Source organism: Cuculus canorus, chromosome 11, assembly GCF_017976375.1.
Source record: "Cuculus canorus isolate bCucCan1 chromosome 11, bCucCan1.pri, whole genome shotgun sequence".
Classification (NCBI taxonomy): domain Eukaryota; kingdom Metazoa; phylum Chordata; class Aves; order Cuculiformes; family Cuculidae; genus Cuculus; species Cuculus canorus.
Window position 1 is genome coordinate 12,268,179 of NC_071411.1, and position 23,166 is coordinate 12,291,344.

The 23,166-nt window shown below is 42.7% G+C and overlaps 1 protein-coding gene across 3 annotated transcripts in view; it reads right to left on the reverse strand.

Annotated features, from left to right (window-relative positions):
• LOC104063581 (contactin-4) overlaps positions 1–17,720 on the reverse strand; it is a 334,408-nt gene extending 316,688 nt beyond the window's left edge. The window contains exon 1 of one of the 3 annotated variants that reach the window (XM_054076800.1): positions 17,703–17,720. The gene's annotated coding sequence lies outside the window, so the exon portion shown is untranslated. Of the gene's footprint in view, positions 1–16,760; positions 16,903–17,702 lie in introns of those variants that run through there. The other 2 variants (XM_054076804.1, XM_054076799.1) reach the window with 2 other exon arrangements.
• Between the last annotated feature and the right edge of the window lie 5,446 nt (positions 17,721–23,166).

A 23,166-nucleotide genomic window follows, 5' to 3' on the forward strand; every position in this document is an offset into this window, starting at 1 on the left:
TGATGTAAAGAATCAATACAAGAAGTTATCAAATAAGCAAAGCTGTACGCTACAAGAGACCTTTCTGACAGACCTCGCTAGAGAATTAAAAAAAAAAAATAAAAAATCAGCATTAAAAAATAAAATACCTAAGCAGCACTAGGCAAATCATGGATTTTTCCCTGCTAATGTTGATTTAAAAATATGTAAATGTATTCACAAGCTAGAAGGTGTGGATAATGACTGTTAAATGTGCAGAACAGTGACCATTAAAAACAATAGAAGCAAATGCACAAAAGAAAACAGTTTTCAAATTTGATTTTTCTATATTCACCATGGAAACGTCTCTCTAAGCATTAAATTCAGCTGAAGAAACACAATGGGAAAAGTTTTACCCTCCATTTTTATTTGTGTAGTGGAGGGCAGAATTTTTCCTTGTGTTTTGAAAAAACAGTTTGAAATAGAAGTGTTTGTATAACCACAGAAATAAAGGTACAATCTCCTCACAAATCAAGCATTAGCCATTACAAATTCACAGGTTCTGTTTTGGGAGAAAGTGGTGAAAAAGGCTAATCTGAAGATGAAACACAGAAAAAATGGATCAAGTCTGTGAAGCCCTCTCTGCACAATATTCCTCTCTTCTGGCAGGACCTACACAGAAAACAGATCTGGAAGTGTCCAGGGTCTCTGACAAGTTACTGGCAGCTGATGGATGGATCAAATCCAATATCTGGAATACAAAATGATAAGGTTCAGAAATGAAGGAGATGAGTGACAGCGGCTAAGGAAATGAATGGAGGGAGCAATCTTCACAGCAGAAGGCTGAATCCCCTTTTTCTTCACAAAGAGGATAATGAATCAGTTGACAACAGCAAGAATTCATGTTCAGCTACAAATGTTGGTCTTAGAAAAACTTCTCAGTGCCTTTATATTTGTTAGCAGTGTTGTTAACACATGCAAGGTATTTAAGACTTCATGAAATAACCGTGACCACCGATAAGTGTCTGTGCCAACAACGTGCCATCATATTTGAGGGCTGGAAATGCTCTCCCACTTTGGAAGTACAGACCACTCGTACTACCCACACACCATCGCTTTGCTCCCTTCCTAATGCCATCAAAGTCACCTCAAAGGCAGTTTTATGATTTCTTAAGTTCAAATTCAGAAAAAGCTAAGAAAGTGATTAGACATATACTATGACACGAAGTATATAAGGACTACAGGGGAAAAAAAGCCCAACATTTTGGATTAAAGCATATTTTCTGCTATGAACCACTTTGTCCGACGTAGCTTTTAGAAGTTCAATAATTTGGTCTGTTTTATCATTGGCAAGAATAAACAGTCTTATAAATTAATTCGCAGGTGTCCTACTTCATTGACGTTTTCCACTGGAGAAAGAAATTGCTCAAAGTGAAGTTTCCAAAAAGTAACACTTCTTTGGACTGCTACACATCTTTTGTTTTCTAATGCAACTGCCTCCCCTTAAGCCCAGCCTAACTCTGCTATTTCTGCCACACTTCTATTTTCAGCTAATATATATATACATTTGCAAAAGTGGAATATGAGGCACCATCCAAAACACACATTTCCTGCTTATTTTCAGCAACCTAATTCTATTTTCTCCCATATCCTGCCTCTACAAATGACATCCTTCCAACAAACTGGTCTAGAGGACCACAGTACCATATAGCAATCGAAACATGGGTGCTCATTATCCACACTTTGCTATTTCTTTTTTTTTTTGTCTCCTTTCACCTTTTTTCCTCAACTTCACAATATTTGGATCAGTACTTTCCCATTCTACTTTTGCATTGTCTCTTGCACACTGGCAGGTATAATGGGAAATGCATCTATTCTAGTTGTATTACTGATTTGTAAACATTTACAAAACTTACACAGACATTTACTCTACAGAATCAAAATACTCTTAGGATAGTTGGCCAACTCAGTTCACAAACACTAATGAAATCCTTCCTCCCCTCCCCTTTTCAGATTATGTTTAATTTAAAAGGATTCTTTTTTTCATACCAAAGAACACAAAAAGACTGAACGGGGCAGGGGGAAATAAAAGGTGTTTGGTTGGAGAGAGGGAAAGGAGGATAAAGCTGAAGTATTATTTTTTTTGTCTGGTCCCAAGTTAATCCTGTGGGAAATCACTGCAATTCAAAGGGCTTTTTTTTCCCCCCCAACTAAACATCTTAGACAGCTCATGTTCATCTGAAACACAGTTTACTTTAGAAAGGCCAAAGAAATACAGCAGTCCATCAATTATTTAAATTGTTTGGCCCTGATCCTGTACACACTTGACTTCATCACAGTCTTAAAGGTGGAGCCTTCCACAGCCAGAGGCTCAGTCAGTGAAATGTCTGGAAAATAAAGTGCATTAATTGGCTTTTTCAGTGAAAAGAGTAGTTCTGGTCGTGGATGAAGGATGCTCTAAGCAGACAGACACTCAGGACAAATCCAGACCTGGTTGCTCAGGCCATGGTTGCTGCCACCCCAGTGGCCCTCTAAGCACAACCAACTCCATCAGCAACCATCTCACAGCAGACTCAGAGCCAGACACCAAGGTCCAGACATGGACTAACAAGAGCCAAGGGAGGAACAATAGTGTCTCCTCCTCATCCTCATGGCCGTGGGAAAGACCTAGAGGTGGCAGAGCCTCAGCCCCAGCTCACACCCAGCTTGCAGTACAGAGGATCCCGGGTCCTTTTCAGTAGAGATGCTGAAATACAGACGTAGGAATTCAGAAAACACAGGCATATCATTAACATTATATATGTAAAATAGTACATTATATTAAAAAGAAGTATAGCTAATAAACATGGTCTTTGTTCTTACAAGAAGGGGATTGCAATGGAGAAACACATTTTTCTGTTCGCTAGAATTTAATTAGTTACTAAATTTAGATACTGTCAGTATAGTTACAGAGGATTCACTGTAGTTGGATTTAAATACTGCATGGTATTTTATACTAATGGATAACACTACATTAGTATAGATATTTTCAAGTATTTCTCTGTGAATGCTTATATCTACTCATAATGTTTTAGACAGCTAAATCATATTTGATTACAATTTCAAAAATACACTTCCAGTCCTAGGTATTGATAGTTTTAAAGCAAGTATTCAGGAAGACCCTGAATCCCTTGCAGCTGGGAATGACTGAGCTAAAGCGAAAACCAGGTGCAAAAAATAATTAAATTAGTTTTAGGCGTAAGACAAGAGTTACAACGCAATCCATGTGGGATAAGAAAACAATGCAGTGTTAAAATTTCTTCTCTACCATAAAAACTTTATTTTTAATCGCTCAGCACCGTAAAATTCAAAGAATTTGGGTAGAGCTTACAAAAGACTTAAGTACTTCAATATCTCAGTATCTTTGACCATCTCAGCATGTGAATCTCAATTCTTTGTTTCTAATAAAATAGCACAAAACCAGCTCAGGAGACTTCCACTAGGGTAATTAGAGACCTAAAATCTTAAAGTCCATTCAGCGGTGACAGTAATAAGGGTCAAACGAGTTCTCAAGTTTGATGCAAACTGCTCCTACATCAAACGGCAGAACTTCACAAGGTATTTTTCCCCTGGAGACACTGGGCTATAGCCTGGCTAAATTTTCAGAGTATTACTCAAAAGTCACCAAGACAGATAATATCTGCCATTTCATACTGGTGCAATTGGTGAAGGATTTCATAAATCCTTGAAGAGCATTCTCCCATCTTTTTTGTTTTTTAATAATTGAGCAGACTGATGCAGTTCTAACTACTGTGCAAGATCTGTGCCGTGGCAATGCACAGGGCTGACATCCCAGGTCTGTGAGAGATAGAAGCTAGATGATCCAGAACAAGAAGTGCCACTATAAAATGTGACCCTGAAGTTTATTTTTGACAGATGGGATTTTCCAGGTATGGAACCGTATTATCTCTGTAATATCTGAACTCAATTTAAGTTTGATCTATAAGATTATTTTCATTTCAAACCTTATGGACACTTGCAACAACAATATTTCCCTTTTCCCTACACAAATCTAATTTGGTCTCGCAGCGCAACACTGCTTAGAAAGCTGTTCAGTGGCAATGTTTCAGAAATATGAATCAAATTTTCTTGAGTGAAATAAAATTAGCTATCCAGGAAAGGATAACCCACTTTTCTAGGGGCAGTGATTCCATATTTTAGGTAATGGTTCTAAAATACAATAATAATCGTAACAATAAAATGGTTCTGAGATACAGTGCGTGCTGATAGGAAGCAGGCTCTCAGAGGTAGCCTCGCTGTCTCTGCATCCACGGCGAATGACTGGAAGCAGCTGCTGCTCCACAAAGCCACATACTTATATCACAAATCTCATAACTTCCTGACATGTTAACATAAGGAAAAATACACCAGTGTAACAGTTAAGGGTTTGGTCCTGGGGCTGGTTTCAACTCTCAGACTACCCCGGTGCCAGGTTAAATTTTCTTTTTAAAGTAGATTTGAAGGATCTTCCTCCTGGACAAAACCAGAAACACCTGATCTAGATGTCTTCTTACAGCCCAAAGCACTATGCAGGCAGAATATCCTCTGCACCAGGAGGAAGCTCCCACAGCATGGAGGAACAGGCTGGTCCAGCTAACTACTGTCAGACCCACCACAAACATGGGTTTTAGGCAAGTCTTCGTTTGATTGAGCCGACAAAGCAGAAGCATCAGTCTTGTATGAGATGTCTTCTTACTGCTAACTGAGTGATATCATATGAGCCATTCTGTGAATGGAGCCACGGAAGCAGTAAATTATAGAAGAGTCCAAGTAGAGGAGAAAAGACTTGGAAAGAGGATTTCTTCCTGGCTTTTCAAAGTTTTCTTGCTACACCCCATGCTATTCACCCCTTTTTCTGCCTCCTCTGTAACTCCCAGGCCTTTCCTCTTGGCCTGGTGACAAAGCCTGCAGCTGTCCCAGTTTGCCTAAACACCCTCCATGTCTTTCTCTCCTGCTCAGGAGGAGACAGAGCCTCAGAGGCATTGTCTGTGCAGGGAAATGTATACAAAGAAGCAATTCTAAAGTAATTAAATAAACAGCAATACAAACATTGCTCTTCTGTCCATTTATGCTAGCTATTGCTGAGTGGGCTCTTCCAATATAATGTTTGCACACGAGCTGTGTTCTAACACTTGACCTACTGTAAGGACTTTATTCATAGCACCAGAAGCTGGCCAATAGCGTGTTATTCAGCGCCACTACAAGCTCCCGCTTACACAGGACTGGAAAAAACAGAAGAAGGTATTACTGTATAACTGGCATCTTTTGCCACATTCTGCTAAGTTTCTCATTTTAGTGGTCCAGAAGATTGAAGCAGAAAAGCAGATGAAACAATACAATCCTGCAGTACAGTTGGACTTTATACTTACACACTGGAAAAACCCAAACTAACCTTGAAACTTGTTCTTCGAAGACAAGAATCAAGACTGAAGCCAAACTAAAACCCAGCCAAACCCTACAGCCCTCACCAACAAACCCATCCCACAATGAAGGTAACAGAGAAGCTGCAACCAAATCTACTTGATCCATGTGTTGTTAGTACAGCTCTGTGCACTATGATCCCAATGTACTCAGAACACATCGGGACATAACCATTTCAGCGTCAACCAAATCAGACAATTCCAAATATCCACCCCTTCTAGAGTGCATTGTGTTTTTTAAAAGACCATATGAGTCATGATGTTTTGTTTTCTGGAGAAGGGCACCTCCAGCTTATATGCAAACCTGTGATGAGAGCAGGTGACCTGGTTTCTGGTGGTTTTCCCTGCTGGGGAACCAATGTGGGTGCACTGAACTGCTCAATACACAGCAAAGGTGTTCCAGATAGCTGAACAAACTCCCAAACAACATAGCGTCTTCCTGAACTTCCGAAGTGCAAGTTCAGAACTCACAAAACTGCCTGACATGGCCAAAAACATGCAGTGGCAGTATTTAGGAGCTACTCAATTCCGCACATTTTCTGAAGCACTCTTGGTGCAATTCAGGTGAAGTTTCAAACAGCTTTGCACGGCCATCCTTCCCCCTCCATCTATTTGCTTTCTCAGGCATTGCTGCATGTTTAACGTCTTAGCCCTTGAGGGTGATTGAGCCAATTACCAAATGTACAGTCAGCTCTTCACGATGAAGTGCTAAACAACTCCAGTTCACATCCAAGTTTTGGAAGCTGCTGATCATTGCAAGCAGGCTGTCCTCACCCTGCTGAAAAAACACAGCACCAACTAAAGTGTCAGTGTAGAGCATCGTCTCTCTTCACCCCATATTTCTCAGCTATGCCCTGCCTATGCCCAGTAATTTGGCAATTAAAAGAGGATAGGAACCTTTTCAGGAACCGGGTTCATCCACCAGTAAGAATGGCAGAATCAGAAAAAAAGTGTAAAAGCAAAATTGGGGCCAGGATGATGTAGGGCGGTGGACCTCCTATAGCCAATAGTCTAAAACATAAGTATTGCTGAGGACCCTGGAGAGATTTCTGGTTTAAAACAGCCTGTGTGGGATTCAGAGCAGTCTATGGACAAAGCTCATTGTCAGCCTAAACCAGACTGGGAGAACCTGTCATTTAAAGGTGATCAAGATCTCCTTGCAATGCACGTATCTGTCCAGAGGCAAAAATTATCAGCAGTGGTTTGTGGCCTGTGAGTATTACTGGACGTACTGTGCTTTTGACCTTAAGTTCTCTGTTGCAGTGTGACATGATAAAATTTAGAGTAGATGAAAACTCCTCAATCAAATCCTTTTTTTTTTTTTTCCTATGGATATATGCTAAAAATAAATTTCTATTAAAATAATTGCATCATGCTCCCTTAACAGCTAACAAGCTCTCCCCTGCCCCGTGAAGTCATTTATAGCAAAGTACCTTCAACAGTGAAAAACGCCAGTCACAGCCACTTGGCAGGAGGGCTACACTTTTAATATCCGTTCCAGGGATGAAGGACATGCAAACTCCTAACCTGCACACTTGTTGCTAAAAGCCCTCAGCCAGTGAGACCACACCACTCCCAGCTTCCATTTAGCTGAGCAAGCGAAGCTGGGAACCCATTAATTTGCTGTATGAGTTATGGTTCCCTGCAGCACCTTTTGTTCACTGTCAAGGTTCTGCAACAATGACGAATGCAGCTATATTCAGCCCAAAACTCTAGAATTTGATATACTAAATCACTTTAGATATTAAATGTCATAAGCCTAGCAAATTAATTCCTCTGGACCCTACACTTTTTGCTGGACATGAGGCAGGAGGGACTCCCGATATAGTCCCCTATTGTTTCATGGAAAATTATGCAGTTTCTTAGCATTGTCGCTCCCAGGAGAGAAACCAGAATCCCAGGAAAATTCATACAACTTCCAGTGGCTACTAAAAGAAGCTGCAAATTTGCCCAAATAACTGAGGCAGCAGAAATCAGTGTCAGGTATTAAGAGCTCACCAGTTATTCCTATTTTAATAGCAGTAGCTGTACACACGTATAAAATTTCCACTTACCCTGGTAAATAAACAGAAAAGACTGCAGCAAAATAAACAAACGGGAACACAGTCAGAATGCTTAAGCAGCTAGAAACAGGCAGGTTTTCAGTCATCTTCTTATCAATCTCACTATTAACTCTTTTTTTATTTAACAAGTATCTCCTTCCTTCAGCCACAGCACACTGAAGTCAAGAGAATTGAATAAATTTCACCTCCACTAATTTGCAAAGTATATGTAACTTTTCAAAGGAATCCTAAACCAAAACAGATTAAGGCGTGAAGAGGACGGAACAATTGCTATTTCATTTTTAATTTCTCAAAATCACCATCAGATATATCACAGTGGTTAACACCGGAAAGATTTTGCAAGCTTCATAAACAACGGAGGTATTACCCATTATCACACAAGTACAAATTGGTTTGACCTTTTCAGCTTTCTCATACTAGGCTTCCTTTTTTCCACTTGACTAGAGAAAATATTGAGTTAATCCATGTTCTGCACTCTTCATTCTCAGATGTATTTCATCATTTTTTTCCCCTACCTCTGCAATTAAGACAGACCCATCAAGCACTGAATTCACCCAAGTAATTATTTGACTCCAACCATCACATTACTAGTGCTCCCTAGGAAAGATCCAGCCTTACACTTAGCATTACACCATATCCACTTCTCCCATCTCTGCCTCCCTGGTGAAGCAACATGCGATTTGCTGATTTAATATTCATTGTAAGAAGTGTTGGCAAACAGCAGCAGAGATTAGAGAGGTAAAGATGCTCAGTGCCTTCTATCTGCCCTGATTGTCCCTCCTGCCCACAGGCCTTATACTTTCCTATCAAGGCTTGATGCCCAAAGAAAATGGAGCTGACAATGCAGCTGGAGGATCTCTTCTGCCACGTGGATTTCTGGTCTGGACCAACGCTGAGCTATCCTTAACAGATACTTGTACATCTCCAAAAAGCCTTCCTGCCAAGTCATGAAGCCAGAGAACTGCACACAGACAAACTGTCCCTTATACCATGCACCTTCTCAGCCCAAACTGCGCAGTCACTGCTCACAGGCACTAATTTCTGCAAAGTTTAAAATCATTCTTCATCAATAATTGGTGCTTTCTATCAGCAAGTCTGACTGTGTTGGATCCAATAGAGGAATCTTCTTCTCTTGATCATCTTGTGTTGAAACCAGAGGAGCTGGGGAGGAACAGAGAGGACGATGCTGAGCAAGCCACCAAAAAAACCCCTTACCTGTCAGCCAAAATGCAAGAGGACCTGCTGCATCAGTCTGTGTAAGTAAAGACGGATCACAGTGAGTATAAAAGCAGTGGGGAAAAATCAGGGGTAAACTGAGAAACAGAGTGGTTTTGTGGGTCAGTAGAGAGTCATGACACCGATCAAAGAAATGTGTCAAGGAGAAAAATGATGAATTTTTCTATAGTTACCCCAGAATTAGGAATCCTGAGAAAATTATGCTGTAGAAATTGTGATTAGGGTTATAGGCATAGCATCCAATATATAATTAGAGAATGCCAGACTGGAAGGGATCTCAAGGATCACCTGGTCCAACTTTTTAGGCGATATATAGTTCAAATGAGATGGCCCAGCACCCTGTCAAGGTAAGCCTTAAAAACATCCAGCATAGACGAATCTACCCCTTTCCTGGAGAGATTATTCCAACGTTTAGCTGTTCTCAGGGTGAAAATTTTTTCTTCTGGAATCCAAACGGAACCTCCCCAGAAGCAACTGATACCTGTTACCCCTTGTCTTTTCCACGTGAGTCCTTGTAAAAAGGGAGTCAATCTAAAACCCTGCAAACAGGCGCTGGCTCTTTCCCAGGCCAGCACAGAGGGGTGCGCTTCGAAAGCTCCAGGACTGGCTGCGGTGCTCCCCGGCTGTGCTACACACCAGGAGGGATGCTCCACACGTTGCACCATCTCAAAGCGTGGCTGAAGTGACTCTGGCCGCAGCTGGAGCAGTGCAGGTGACATGTGATGAGTGCTGCCACCCTGTGGGACCGGTGTCCCTCCTGTCTGTGAGCTCTGCCCAGCTCACGATGCTCAACAACCCACCTGGCCTTGGGAAAACCCAAGGAAACCCCTGGAAGCCCAAACAAGCTGTTCCCAGAGAAGCACAACGCACCAAAATATGTTGGAAGATTAATTCAGGAGCTGGAAATGTTTGCAAATATGATTTGGAACAAAAAGATTACTGATTCTGGCCAGAATGCGAACAAATATTATAATTCAAAATAATCTGCATGTCAAAGTTAACAATGCGATGTATTTACACAACTCCTATTTACTCACGCATATCAAGGCCTGGACTGAAATTCAGGTTTGTACATCGCTAAGAGCTGATTCTACTTGAAATTATTCTTCTGCTGTACTTCATATTTCATTCATTTCCCATTCCAGCTATACATGCATAACAGAGGACATTATACCTCTCCCTAATTGAACAATACAGATCAATTAAATATGAAAAGTCATTCTTGGACTGAAACCCTCTTAGGCAAACGTTCTGCTCTTATGCTAAGTAACTCATAAAAAAAACCTAGGAGCTGAGTGCTGTTCAGAAGCTTTTTTTGTCTTTTATTTTTTTTCCAAAAGACTGGGAGACAAAGACCAAGAAGATTCATCCATTCATTCATACCAAGAGGATACAGAGCTTTTGCCTTGATATCACAAGAGCAGGGTAGTAGTAATAAAAAAAAATAATCTTTTTTGATGAAAGCTATTCAGTGCTCTACGTGGGAGGTGAAGAACCCTCCTCTGCTCAGCGCTGAGCATGCCTTTCAAACACCTCTCGTGGGTCACACCATTAACACGAAGTACCGTCTAATCAAATAATATAATGGAAAAAGAAAATCACGTGAAATGAATTTATGCACCAATAGTAGCCGACCAGCTACAGGTTCTTCACACATATTCTACATAAAATGTGGGGTTCCTATTAGAGGACCAAGGGAAGACGATCCAGCACATCAGTCAGGAAACAGTTTACACTCTTGATAGTGTCAGAAACCAAGGTAGCCATGGGTGGGCTGAGATCCCCCTGAAAGCAGCTCAGCACTATGGCATTTAGCCAAGATGTGTATTTTGTCATTGAATAACCAATGCATGTTCTTTGCTAATATACAACCTGTCCTATAAAAGATTATTGACCTAAAACCTGATACAAACCTACAGCCAAGTTAACAGAAGAATTTGGCTTTCGCATGAACCTAATACTATCAGTCCAAAGAACGGAAACCTGCCTGAGAGCAACCTGGACAGCTTATGAGCTTTTTCCAGCCCCTAATGTCAGCTGTTAGCACATCTGCGGTGAGCAGCGTGTGACTACCTGAAGCAGTAAGACCAAACCATGGCTCGGTCAAAAGATGAGCATGGAGGAAGGTGGAACTAAACCCAGCAGAGGGGTCTGAACAGAACTTAGGTTTTCTACTGATTTCTCATTAACAAAACCCAGAAAGGAGACCACTGTGACTATGGATCAAACTGAAGAAAGATCTCTTGCTCAGGATTTTGCAGCTGTAACTAGAAAGATGTAAAAATGGGAGATCGGAACCATTACCATACAGCCAGGGAGCAGGGAAAGCAGCAGTGCACTGAATATCCTCATCAATCCTGCGGACTTTCACAGATGACTAGCTGGCTTTTCACACTCCTATTACTGGAAGCATAGAGATGGAAATGTATTTAATTGTTTGAGTATGATGTTGTTTGCAAGTCTTCCCAAATAATACTCTGTTATCTGCATAAAAAGTGTTTAATAAACCATGCATTTACAGTCTGGTTAAAAAAACACCGGCAGTTTATTGCTATTCAATATGATTCATCTTAAATTACTCTTCATAATACAGGTTTTTTCCATTACAAACAAGTATGCTATTTGTACCCTTCCTTAGTCTTCTAATTGACTAAAATGACCTGCTAAACTTCAAGTAAATAGGGTTTAAATACCACATCTCCTCATTGGCTAAACATTTATATAAATAAACTATAAACACAGATTTTGTCTCAAGCTGACAAAGATCTTATACTGATAGAACTTATAGAAAAGTAAATCAATCTGGAGTTAGAAGCAGTTCAGGACTAACTTGTCTCCTGAACAGCTACCAAGTGCCAACTTGTTGGAAGTTGTTGGAAATTCTTTCAAGTCTCAGCAGCTCTGAACACATCCCCTGGGCTGGGCACAGTTCCCCATGGTCCTCCTGCCAGTCACCTCAGAAGTATGTTAATTCAGGAAATCCCAGGAGACAGATGAAAATGGTGCCCAGGTTGGAAATGAAAACTACTCCCAAGAAAAAGATGCAGGAGGTGCTGGGACACTGATGGAGGAATCCTTTGGATCGTGCTACTTGTGAGTAAGGACTGCAAAGGAATATAAATGGAACCATCAAGGTAGGGACTGCTGTCATATCGCCTTCCTGGCTTAAAAAAAATCTGGAGAAAGCCAAGCCTAACGGTTGGTCTTTCAACTACAACCTGCTCTGCAAAAAAGAATGGGGAAAGCCCATGTGAGATAGTTAATAAAGATTGCGTCCACTGAGCCTCACTGAAGCCTGTCTCAAAGCCTCTGGAAAGACAAAGAGAAGGAAAGGTGGTAAGGTACCATCTTTAGTATAACGCATCTTCAGAGAGCTTGGTAATGGATATATCAAAACTTTTATTCACTAATAAAGATGTTTGGCCATATCCAAGACATCTTCAGCAAACCTTCAAGCAACAGAGCATCAACTGCTGATCAACTGGGAGCTTATGGAAGAATTAATGGAAAAAACAAATGCAGTAGAGCCTCGTTTTTGAAATCTTGAGCTGTTTAATATAATTTTTTAAACAATCCCAGTAAAAGCAATTTTAAAAATGTAATGGTTGTAGATTTTCCTGAATCCTCAAAACATTTTTTTGAGGTGGAATAATGCAGTGAGTATATCACTTACCTTACTGAAGTTCACATACTGATACATCTATGCTGTAATTACATACCTGAGCAAAAAATCTCAATTTACATTGCAGAGTCAAAACTTGCTGTTTATGCTTTAGTTTCCTATATTTGAATCATGCATATGACAAAGTCACTAGATAATTGTTCTCAAAATGCTTTGACCCTGTTGGTCCTGGGGCTTTGACTTCCAGTGATTTAATACAGCAATTAAAAAAATAATAATAATAATCTTTCTTTTCCTTGGTGATCAGTTGAAACAGATATTTATCCTGCAGATGAAGATAAAAAGTGACTGCTTGTATCTAGGGAAAAGCAAAGAATGAAGTTATTTCCCAAGTACAACACATATAATACCTGAAAACCCTGTTTAGTGTAGAAAATACAGTTGTCTTGGTTCATAATGAAATATGAACTACATTTATGCTAAGATTGGAAGCAGATTGAACACGAAAGTTTTTAATATTGCCATTTTTGGTAGATGATGGTGGGGCAGGCAACAGTTGTGTACTTGTATGAAACAGTAAATCAGTTGGATGTCATCATTATATATTTGCTTCACTAATAATAAAAAGAATGAATCACTACTGTCATGATATTCATATTTATATTTGAGTAACCATTGTAGCAGATAACAGTAAAGATGTGTGCAAGTTTAAATCTTGGCAGCATGCCTAGATTAGAGCTTCAGAGTTGACATTTGTGGATTTTGTGTGATTCATGTTACTTTTCTGTGTCTGTGATTACCTTCCTGTCAGGGGCTGCACATCACTCATGCACCAAGCAGCAGACTTCCAGTTTCTGCACCTGAAGGAAAATTCCCAACTGTTGCACCAAATCTTCAAATTGAGCCCCATCCTCTGTGTAACAATGGGGCTGAACAACAGCCCATCAGCAAAATCAAAAGGAGTGTGAAAACAGCTTATTATCGGGTCATTTTAGGCCACAGATGGGAGGTGTGGGGAAAAAAAAAAACCCAACAGACTTGCTCTAATCTAACATGACTAAAAATAGAGCTATGATGATTTATGAACTTCCCAACGCAGCACTGTATTTTCTAATCACAGCATCTTCTCCTGCACCTCCTACAGTCCAGGAGTTGCCTCATAGGGCTGGGGCTGTGCCCACCTGGAGACCAGCCATGAGCAGTGGACACCTCCATCACGTTCACCAAGTGAAATTCAGAAAGACCATGAGAGAAAAAAAAAAAGCAGTGATCTACCTATTTCGTGGTTAATATTCTTCCTTCAGCTCTGCCTTGTCTTTGCCTCTGAATTTTATTTTTTTTAAAACCAAGTTAACTACAAAGACCTGTAAGACAAAGCCAACTCTCTAAACCAAGGGGAATAAGTTATGTGGCACCATATCTGAAAAATTATTCTGAAGTTCTGCATGCGTGGTAGAAATTGTAAAGGAGCTCACACCTGTTTTCTTAGCTGTCCCTGATGAGGCAACACAGGAGTGTGTTTTATATTATAGAACTGTTAATACCAAGAAAGACGTTGATGTCAGTAAGAAAAACTTTCATGAAGGAGTAGGGGTAAGCCTGGGAACTAAGGTGAGCTCTCTCATCAGTAGTTCGCTATCCTGCAGTATTGCTATTTTTCCCCTCTAGAACAAATGTTCCTCAGATGATGGTTGAAAATCAGCACTAGGGAAACAAGACATGGAGGTAAAACTAAAGCCACTCCGTGGAAGGATGGTGCAGTCTCAGAGACCACCCATTCCATGGGGCTTAAGTCACACCACGGCCAACGGTGTCCTCACTGCCCAGAGAACAAGATACACTTCCACTCCCTCCCTCCCTCCCACCACCCAGAGCACACTGATGGCACACTTGCCCCTCCTCGGACATCCACCCTCATGGAACATCCATGGTGACCTCAGGAGAGGAGGGCTAAGGAGCTCTGGACATCACTGTTAATACATGTAAAGTTAGGGTTTGAAGGCAGTATCATTTCATCACGTATACCATTTACATGCTAAGGGAGAACAGGGGCTTCTTGCAAAGACAAGCTTCACTTCTGCTGTCATCCACATTCAAAACATATATTTTGTTATCATGTAGAAGAGCACAAGCTTAAAATTCTGTAAACACTAGATGGGCTAAAAGAGAGCTCAGCTCCACTGCAGAAGGTAGCGACGGGAAGATTTCCAAGTCGACTGAGTTTTGCCAGGATCATTCAACTCCAACTACCTGTGGGCGCACTCTCCTTTACTCCAGTCCTCATTATCCAAGCGCTGCTTCCAGGCTAGTGACACACGGATACAGAGGGCAGGGAACCCTCCAGGGACTCAGAATAACTGGCATTTACAAATATACAAAAATAAAGGTTTTGGTGCGACTTCCTGCAAAGGGTTAGTTCACTTGATGCATTCTGATGAAACGCTTCCTGAAATCAAGCAAAATCTTGTCAGGTGTGTTTAGCTCTGCCCAGAGTTCAGCACAGGAGGGAGAGGTTGCTGCACACCAGCGGAAGCCATTGTCTAAAGCAGACTGCTTTGGGAAAATTAGCAGCGTGCACACCCTTAAACGAGGCTGTACAGCGAGTAAAAGAGGGATTAGCCATGTAAAGTAAGTCCTTTTGGTATTAGATTAAAGAAGGGAGGTGACTTTGAAGGATTATTCAAGAGCCATTTAAGCAGTTTTCAGGGACTTCCAAAGCAGGGTAAAATGCAAGTTTCCCAGGTCCAGAAAAAAAAAGAAAATTAAGTGTCCTGGCTAGGAAAGCAGAAAAAAAAGGCTTCTGTAGGGTCCACCAGGCTGGCCCCAAGCACAGGGCCCCACCACTCTACTTCCCACGCTCTGCAACAGCCATCGCGCCCCACGACAGCGATGTGTGGAGCCCCGGCGTTCGCGAGCCTGGGCTGGAGCTGCTGGCAGAGGAACGGGGAAGGGGGTCCAGCAGCCGCGATGCCGCTGGGATGCGGCAGGGGCCACGCGCCCCCCGCCCCAGCGAGGCTGCCGGGCAGCTGCGCCGCCGGAGCGCCGCGGATGCTGTGTCAGAGAGGATCTGGGGAGCAGCGTGACCGCTGGAACGGGAGCCTTACACCAGCCTCTGCTCTCGTCTAAATGATTTATCTGCTAGGATGCAGGTCCTGAACTAAACTATGTAAACAGGAGGATGTGCAAGCACAAACAGAAAAATTGACTTCTCTCCATAGCCAAGTGTTTCCCTTCTTCCCTGAACCTCAGGGTGCCTCATCAACATGCTGGCTTTTAATCCTTTGCCCACATTAATCCAGCAAGGGAAAATGAATACGTTGCTGCAAGACACCAGACTCTTTTATTGAACCCTCCTTGCGAAAAACACACGCTCTCGCTCGATCTAAAAGGTGATAGATAATTAGTATGTAAGATACAAACTATTTCCACTTGCTATGCAAGCTGCATCGTTTAATTTGTAATTTAGAGAGCAAGTCATTCCTGTCTGGGATAAATAAAACAACATGCTGCATTATATTGCCCAAGACACGGAAGGAACATCAAGCCTGAGGAAAGCAAAAGAAGCTAAAACTCGAGTAAGGAACAGTGGCTGGATCAAGCAAAAAGTTATGCATGCATTTCTGCCAGCTTGGGAGGGAGCATCCCTCTGCCAGCAAAGACACGCAGCAGAAACACACCGGATGGGACCCCGCGCTCTCCGCGCCCGGGGAACCGCACCGGGTCCAGCTCCGCTGCGGGGGGAGCGCGGCCCCGCACCTGCCCGGGGGGCCACGGCGGCCGCGCAGCGGGAACCGCGCTCCGCATCCCCATCGCTTCTCCCCATCTCCCTTCCCCGGCGCCTCGCAGCTCCCTTCGCGGGGAACCCGCTCCAGGTACCCCACGGTCCTCATCCCCTTCGCCCCCAGCACCTCCTTTCACGAGGAACCACTCGGGTACCCCGCATCCCTTTCACTCTTCGCATCTCCCTTCCCGGGGAGTCGCATCCCGCATCCCTTTCACTCCCCGCATCTCCCTTCTCGGGGAGCCGCCTGGGTACCCCGCATCCCTTTTACTCCCCGCATCTCCCTTCTCGGGGAGCCCCTGAGGTACCCCGCATCCCTTTCACTCCCCGCATCTCCCTTCTCGGGGAGCCCTTGGGTGCCCCGCATCCCATTCACTCCCTGCGTCTCCTTTCCTGGGGAGCCGCCCGGGTACCCCGCATCTCCCTTCTGGAGGAGCTGCCCGGGCACCCCTTGCTCCGCATCCCTTGCACTCCCCGCATCTCCCTTGTCGAGGAGCCGCCCGGGCACCCCGCGCTCCTCGTCGCTCTCAGCGCTTTCCTTCCCCTTCGCCGCAACCGGTTTCCTTCTTTATTCCCGTGTCTATTTTATTCCCCCCACCCCCTTTCCACGCGTTCCTCCCTGCCCGCGGAGCACGGCTTACCTGGGCGGGGAGGGGCATGCCCGGCAGCCCCGAGGTGCGCGGCTCCCGCAGCAGCCCGCGGCCGCAGCATTGAGAGCGCCCGCGGCCGGGGACGGGGAGCCGGGCGAGCGCCGCGCAAACCCCACCTCCCAAACCTGCGCCGTGCGCGGGGGGCGGGCGGAGGAGCCGCGGCAGCGCCGATGCCCTTAACCCTTCTCCTGCACCCGCTTAGCCCCGCAGACACCTCCCCCCCTCCCCGGTACAACGCTCGCTGCTCTCCTGCGGGGTCTGCTGCAGCCCCGAAATGGTCGCGACCCCACTGCTCCTTTCTCGCTTTGCTTTTGGCCGAGGAGCGGCTCCTCCCGGCAGCCGCGGGAGCGCATCCCGGGGCAGCCCCTGCGCTGCGGGGAGCCCGGTTCCTAAGCGCTCCCCGCTCTTCTCCCATCCTCAACCAGCCCCGGTCCCGCTTGGGGGAGACCCGAGAGTCCCAAATTACAGCTCTTTCCCCCCCCCCCCCTCCCTGCGTTGACCACCGGCATTAATCTCAGATTTGTCATTATTGTTCTCACTCTTCTCCCTCCTCCATCCTCCTGCTCTGTCAGTCTCTCGCTCAGCTCTTTGCGTGACTAGTCCACCTGCTCCTTTCATCCCGTTTCTGACCCTCCTCGTCCAAGAAAGGAGTGTTTTGTGCAGGGAGACGAGACAAGCTGGAGAGGAGAGAGCAAACAGGGACCATGGGCGCTGCTCTGCAGCCCCTGAGCACCGCTCTGCCCAGCGGCTGTCCTGCGCTGGGACCTCTCGCAGGATCCCTCACGAGGGTCTCTGCCTGCTACCGCAATGCAAATTAGGAACCACGAACTGCTTTGAAAGTCAGAGTTCAGCCTTCATAAGCGTAGTAATCGAAAGGCACAAAGAAAGGTAAAAAAACCCCACCACCTATTAAGAAGCGAAGGTAGGACCTACCTTTCCCCCTATCCTGGAATCTCCTGCCGGGAAGTGCTTTTAGATGGCTGTGCAGCAAATGCCTTTCAGTGCAAAGAGGGTATTCAGTCTTAACTGTGCCTCCCCTGGGTTTTGAGGGATTAAGTGAAACCCTTATTATGTTTAATTATCTCTAGAGTTGCTCTCTGTGCTTGCTGCCTTGCTTTATGGTTTAATAAACTGCACATCGATATAAACTGAATGACAATTAACATTAGTGCAGGTTGGATTCGCGTTTATTGCTTCTTACAGGTTCGCACTCAACGTGCCTCCGTTCAGATGTGTCATAGCTATCTATCACAACCTCTTTATTAGCAGATCTCGCAGCTCCGAAAAAAAAAAAAAGAGATGCCTTGAACAGCTCGGGAAGGTGGCTGTCCCAGCAGCACGCCGGGACCCCAGCGCTCAGCCCCCACGTGAAGTGCAGCTGCGCGGGTCGAAGGAGTTTGGCAGCACTGCACACAGCAGCAAAGCAATGCAACGGGGGATTCTCCAGCAGCTGGAGATAACTGAGCACCATGAATTGGCCCAGTCCTGAACAGCTGCTGAGTACCGCTGCCCACATTGCCTTTGGAATGCTCAGCTCCCATATGATGGAGTATGGCCCAAACCATAGTTCAAGGTTCATAGAGAGGGCAGGAGGGGACAGTGCTGCCTTTTCTGTATCTTAGTGAAGTTTTAAAGTTGGACCGAAGTGCAAAACAGGGTCTGGACGAGACAGGTGTGTTGTACTTGAACCGTGTGGGAAAGAATACCCTCATGTTATGAAATGCTATATAAATGTTATGTATTATTTGTGTAATCTCATTCTGATTTATACAATAGTGGAGACTGCTCAGTAATCCAAAATAAATATATTTCAAGCTTAGCTCCAAGTGTTTTCAATTTGGGAGTGCCTGTGGTCTCCAAGGTCGTCTCATAAATCCTGGCACTGTGGCACGGCACTGCCAATCTGTGTGGGGTGTAATAACTCTTGAGGGAAATCAACACTGAAAATGCTTCCGAATTTTTCAAAAGGAACATGTGTAGAATACATCATCATAACCCATCTGAGCATGCAACGTCCTTACCAGCATCAGAGAAAAACATCATCCACCCTCAACTGGGTGGCAACCAAAAGCAAATAAGATCTGAAAGGTAAACCCATGGAAGCGGTGTGTGCAGACAGATGGCTTCTCTGAAAAGCCTTTTGGTTGTGCCACCTTCTCTGCATACATTATAACTCACCACTGAATGAACAAGCAAACCAGGTCACCTGCTTTTTTTTTCCCAAACGAATTCATGAATAAGGCCAAAGGTAGAAGAGTCAGAAATCAAAGACTCCAGTTTAAAATTCAGACATATTCTTTTTAGAAAACAGTCTAAAATACTTCATAAATCTGGCAAGAAAAACTGCCTTGCGGGTTTTTAAGATCACTTGTAATAGTAAAGCTGACACTTTGAATAAAGCCTTACAGCACGACCTTCAAAATCTGCTGTACAACTGTATCTGTGATTGACAATTGGGATATTCATGCCAGGGTATCGCTGCAGTATTTAGCATGGTAATATTAATTATGTAAAAACAAACTAATTTTAATTACTGTGAAGGTTGTCACACAAGCATGCAAACAAAGCAAAGCGGAAGACGAAACCGGCACCATCCGTAATGCATTTGCAGTGTCCTGCTCTGCGTTTGCGTTACAGAGAGGTCCGAGGCCCTGGGCCAACACATGCCCCACCTGCTACCTGAATAAGCAAAGTGGTGCACAGCCCTGCAGCATTTCCACGACAATTTATAGGGATAAACCAGACATATGGCCAGGCTGTGATTTATGGGTGCCGAACTCACAGCCTGAACTTGGCAGAGGCTTTTTTGTTTAGGCTGCAGTTTGCGTAAATCTTAGAAAGGGTTTGGGCATTGTTTTACAAATACAATAAGACATCATTAAGCAACTCTACTTTTAAATGACATCCCCAAGGTTTACACTGTAGTTTTGTCTGACCTTTAATTAAAATACCAAGACCATGTCTACAAGGTAATAGCTATCCGTAAAGTTCTTTGAGGGGTAGTGTAAGCCTAGAGCTGCTTATAACTCAGTGATGCCAGGAGCACTGCAGCTTACAAGCAGGTTTGGAGAAATTTGCCTTGCTTTTTAACCGTCACCAGCTTTACATCACATGAGTTTCATTTTAGGACAATGCTTTATTTTTAAAGATATACAGTGAGAAAATTAATCAACAGCTGGTTGGGAATTATTTTTGATGTGATCTTTAAATACTCTCAAGCCCACAGATATGTAACGACACGGTGATACGCAGGAGAATAAATCTTTTACACAAAATTGATGATTTTAGTGCTCTGGAAAGGTAGTACATAGATGGCCTTGGAGGATGATGTCCTACTAGTGAGCAAGGAAGAAACTGAAGGAAAACATTAGTGTTCTGCCAGCACAACCCAGTGCTTGTTTCAGAAACCATTACTTGGAGTTGCAAGGCTATGTTTGCTCCAAAATGATTCAATCTTTGGACGCTCTGGTGAGGTAGCTGCTACAGATGCCAGCTAGTGACAATTGCAATGAAGTATTTTGAATATGTGGATATTTATGACTAACAAAATGGTTGTGAACCAAAGATCTAAACCTACAAACTTGGTGTCATCAAGTAGTCTTCAGCTGTTAGCTTCTACAGCTTCACCATCCAGATAAATACAGTTTTAAAGGTGCAGATTTCTAAAGGAGTCTTAATTTCTTTAGTTTAAGTGATTATTCTTTAGGTTCACAAAGTCTCTGGAAGACAGCTGCAGTTCTGCCTGAATCAAAGAACACAGGAAAGGACCTAAAAATTACAGAAGGAAAAGAATGTCTTCTGCAGTTTAAAAGAGCTGAGTTTAGAATCTCAATGTGGTGCTCATTGGACTTTCTGCACACAAACCCTCCCTTAACATTTATAAATATCCCTTAAGGCTCACATTTCCTAATCACATTTGATAATAAAGTACATTTTTATGACCAAAATGTGAAATTCAGGATTTTTTAATGAAAATGATGCAATTCTGAAACGGTAAAACTATAATTTATAACTCTAAATTAATGCCTTAGGTTGCAAATCTATGAAGTTTAACATTAAGAAAAGCAGAATGGGAAAACTCTGAAGCTTCGCAGTCTAATAATTATAAATTATTTTTGTCATGATTAAGATTCCAAGATAACAGTCACTTTTACATTTTAGTAGTTAAAGAAACACAATATAAACTTTGTTATCTGCAGTGAATTTTTTAGACTTGGTTTAAAATGCAGTAGTTTAGTTACTTCAGTAATCAAAAGAAACAACTCACCGTATTCCTAAATCATTGCAAAAGGAAAAGTTTTAAATGACATAACCTTAATAATACATACATTAGAAAAGTTAAAAATAAACACCTTTAAAACCACACAGAATTCAGAGTGTGTTGCCACGATAAGGTGCTGACATTTATAAATGCCATGTGATTAGCATGTGAAGAAGAGATACACATTCATTGTATGCTAAGACCTATTAATCATCCATCACCTGATAAACATACAGTATAATGCCCTCCCTCTTCCCTTTCAGAGTCCTAACAAAGATGGCTGTTGGCCCTGATAATGCTTCTTCACATCCGTTAGTCAGGAACTTTCGACAGCAACAACTTTGTGCACCAGCTGTGTACAGATGGGATCTTGTTAAAGAATACAATGCATGTGGACCCTTGTGGGTCGAAATTAGAGACTGGATGAAAGGAACGTCAACCGGTTGCCTCATCAACGATGGTGCCGTAATTCTTCTCCCAAATGTAGCTGGGAATTACAGACACTCTTGTGCATTTTCTGTTATAAATGTTGTACTGAAAACTTTGATATTTGGCTTTCAGGGAATGAATCTGCACTTTGAGCTTCAAGAATGAAGCCCTCTGGCTTCAATCAGCACCACTGATTCCAACGTAATTCTGCATGGTCCTCCATGACACCAACTGTATGATCCATGGAAAAACAGCAGCTTTCCTTTGCGGGAAAGCAAACCGGCTCTTCAAGACAGATAAAATTCCAAGTATTCAGAGAAAAGTCAACTCAAGAAACTTAGTCATAGGACAAGAATTATCAAATCAAATCAAACATTGTCTGTCTTGTCTAACATCTTGCCTCAAATCATGGTTGTCATGAATTATTCCAGGCAAAGGAGTGAGAAATGCCTCTTTCCTCTAGGACACAGAGCAGGTAGACATCCTAAAGCACGATGTTCAGTACTTGTGTGTCATCAAACATCACACTCATTAATCTGATTGGCATCAGCATCATAATTACACAGAGGAATGTAAGAACTGTTGTGAATAACTGCCAAGAGGAAGCATTCTGCAATGTACATATTGTATTAAGACTACCAAATGCAGAAGCTATAATGAATACTTCCGTACTAGCACTTCAGCTTTTGATATATATCTCTCACAAACACATGCAGACCTGCCTCCTTTCACCAGCAGAGCTTCTGATTCCAGAGCAGCATCATGGGCCTGATGTGGTCCTTGCACAAGCCACCTGCAGCGTTTCCACTGATTTAAAGATACAGTATTGAAGTCAGCAGTAGCTAACTAAAACTCCTTCGAAATATGAACCACTCTTCTTGGTAATGAGAATGTGAAAGCTTTAAGATTTTCAGAATGGGAGCCACGGAGACAATTCTGAGCAAGACATAGTCTATTGTTAATGTACAGATATGGAAGGACAAAAATAGAACGGTATTAATTTCAGCAGAGAAATACAGGAAAAAAATATTTGTGCCATGGAAAGAGAAAGTAATACAATTTTTTATTTGAAAGATTTCTATAGAGGCCATTAAAAACAGCGGAGAGGGGAAAAAAGAGGATGGGAAAACATCTCTCTGCAGCTTATGAATAACAGATAAACTTTATTCCAGTAATGATAGGGTACAGTTTTATTTGAAGAGTAGTAGCCTGCCAATAATAAAGATAAAGACAAATACTTTCATAGCTGTTAGGAGAATAAAAACAAAGCTGACTTTTTTTAATTGAAACAACTATTATTTCCTGAGGACGGTTGGGTACATTCAACAGATAAGTTAACTGTCACTTTTATACAGCAGTTACCAACACACTGATTCTGCATACATAATTTCCTAAAAGAGATCATATTATTATGAAAGTCATGTTAGCAGTATGTGAACACGCATATTCCCATTTAAGTCTTTATCTGAAAATAATATCCTGAATTGGATATATCCTGTGGGAGAAAACAAACCCAATCAGCTTTGGCCTAAATGTATTTATAATATTTAAGTAAACACAGGAGAGATTTTACATGTATGATGAAGCCAGAAAAAAGTCAAATCAGTGTAAACGTTGTACAGGTTTCAAAATGCTGTACCACCACAACCATGTGTATCCTTATGTGCTAAGCTTAATTTTGCTAATTCACATCATATCTCCAAAACT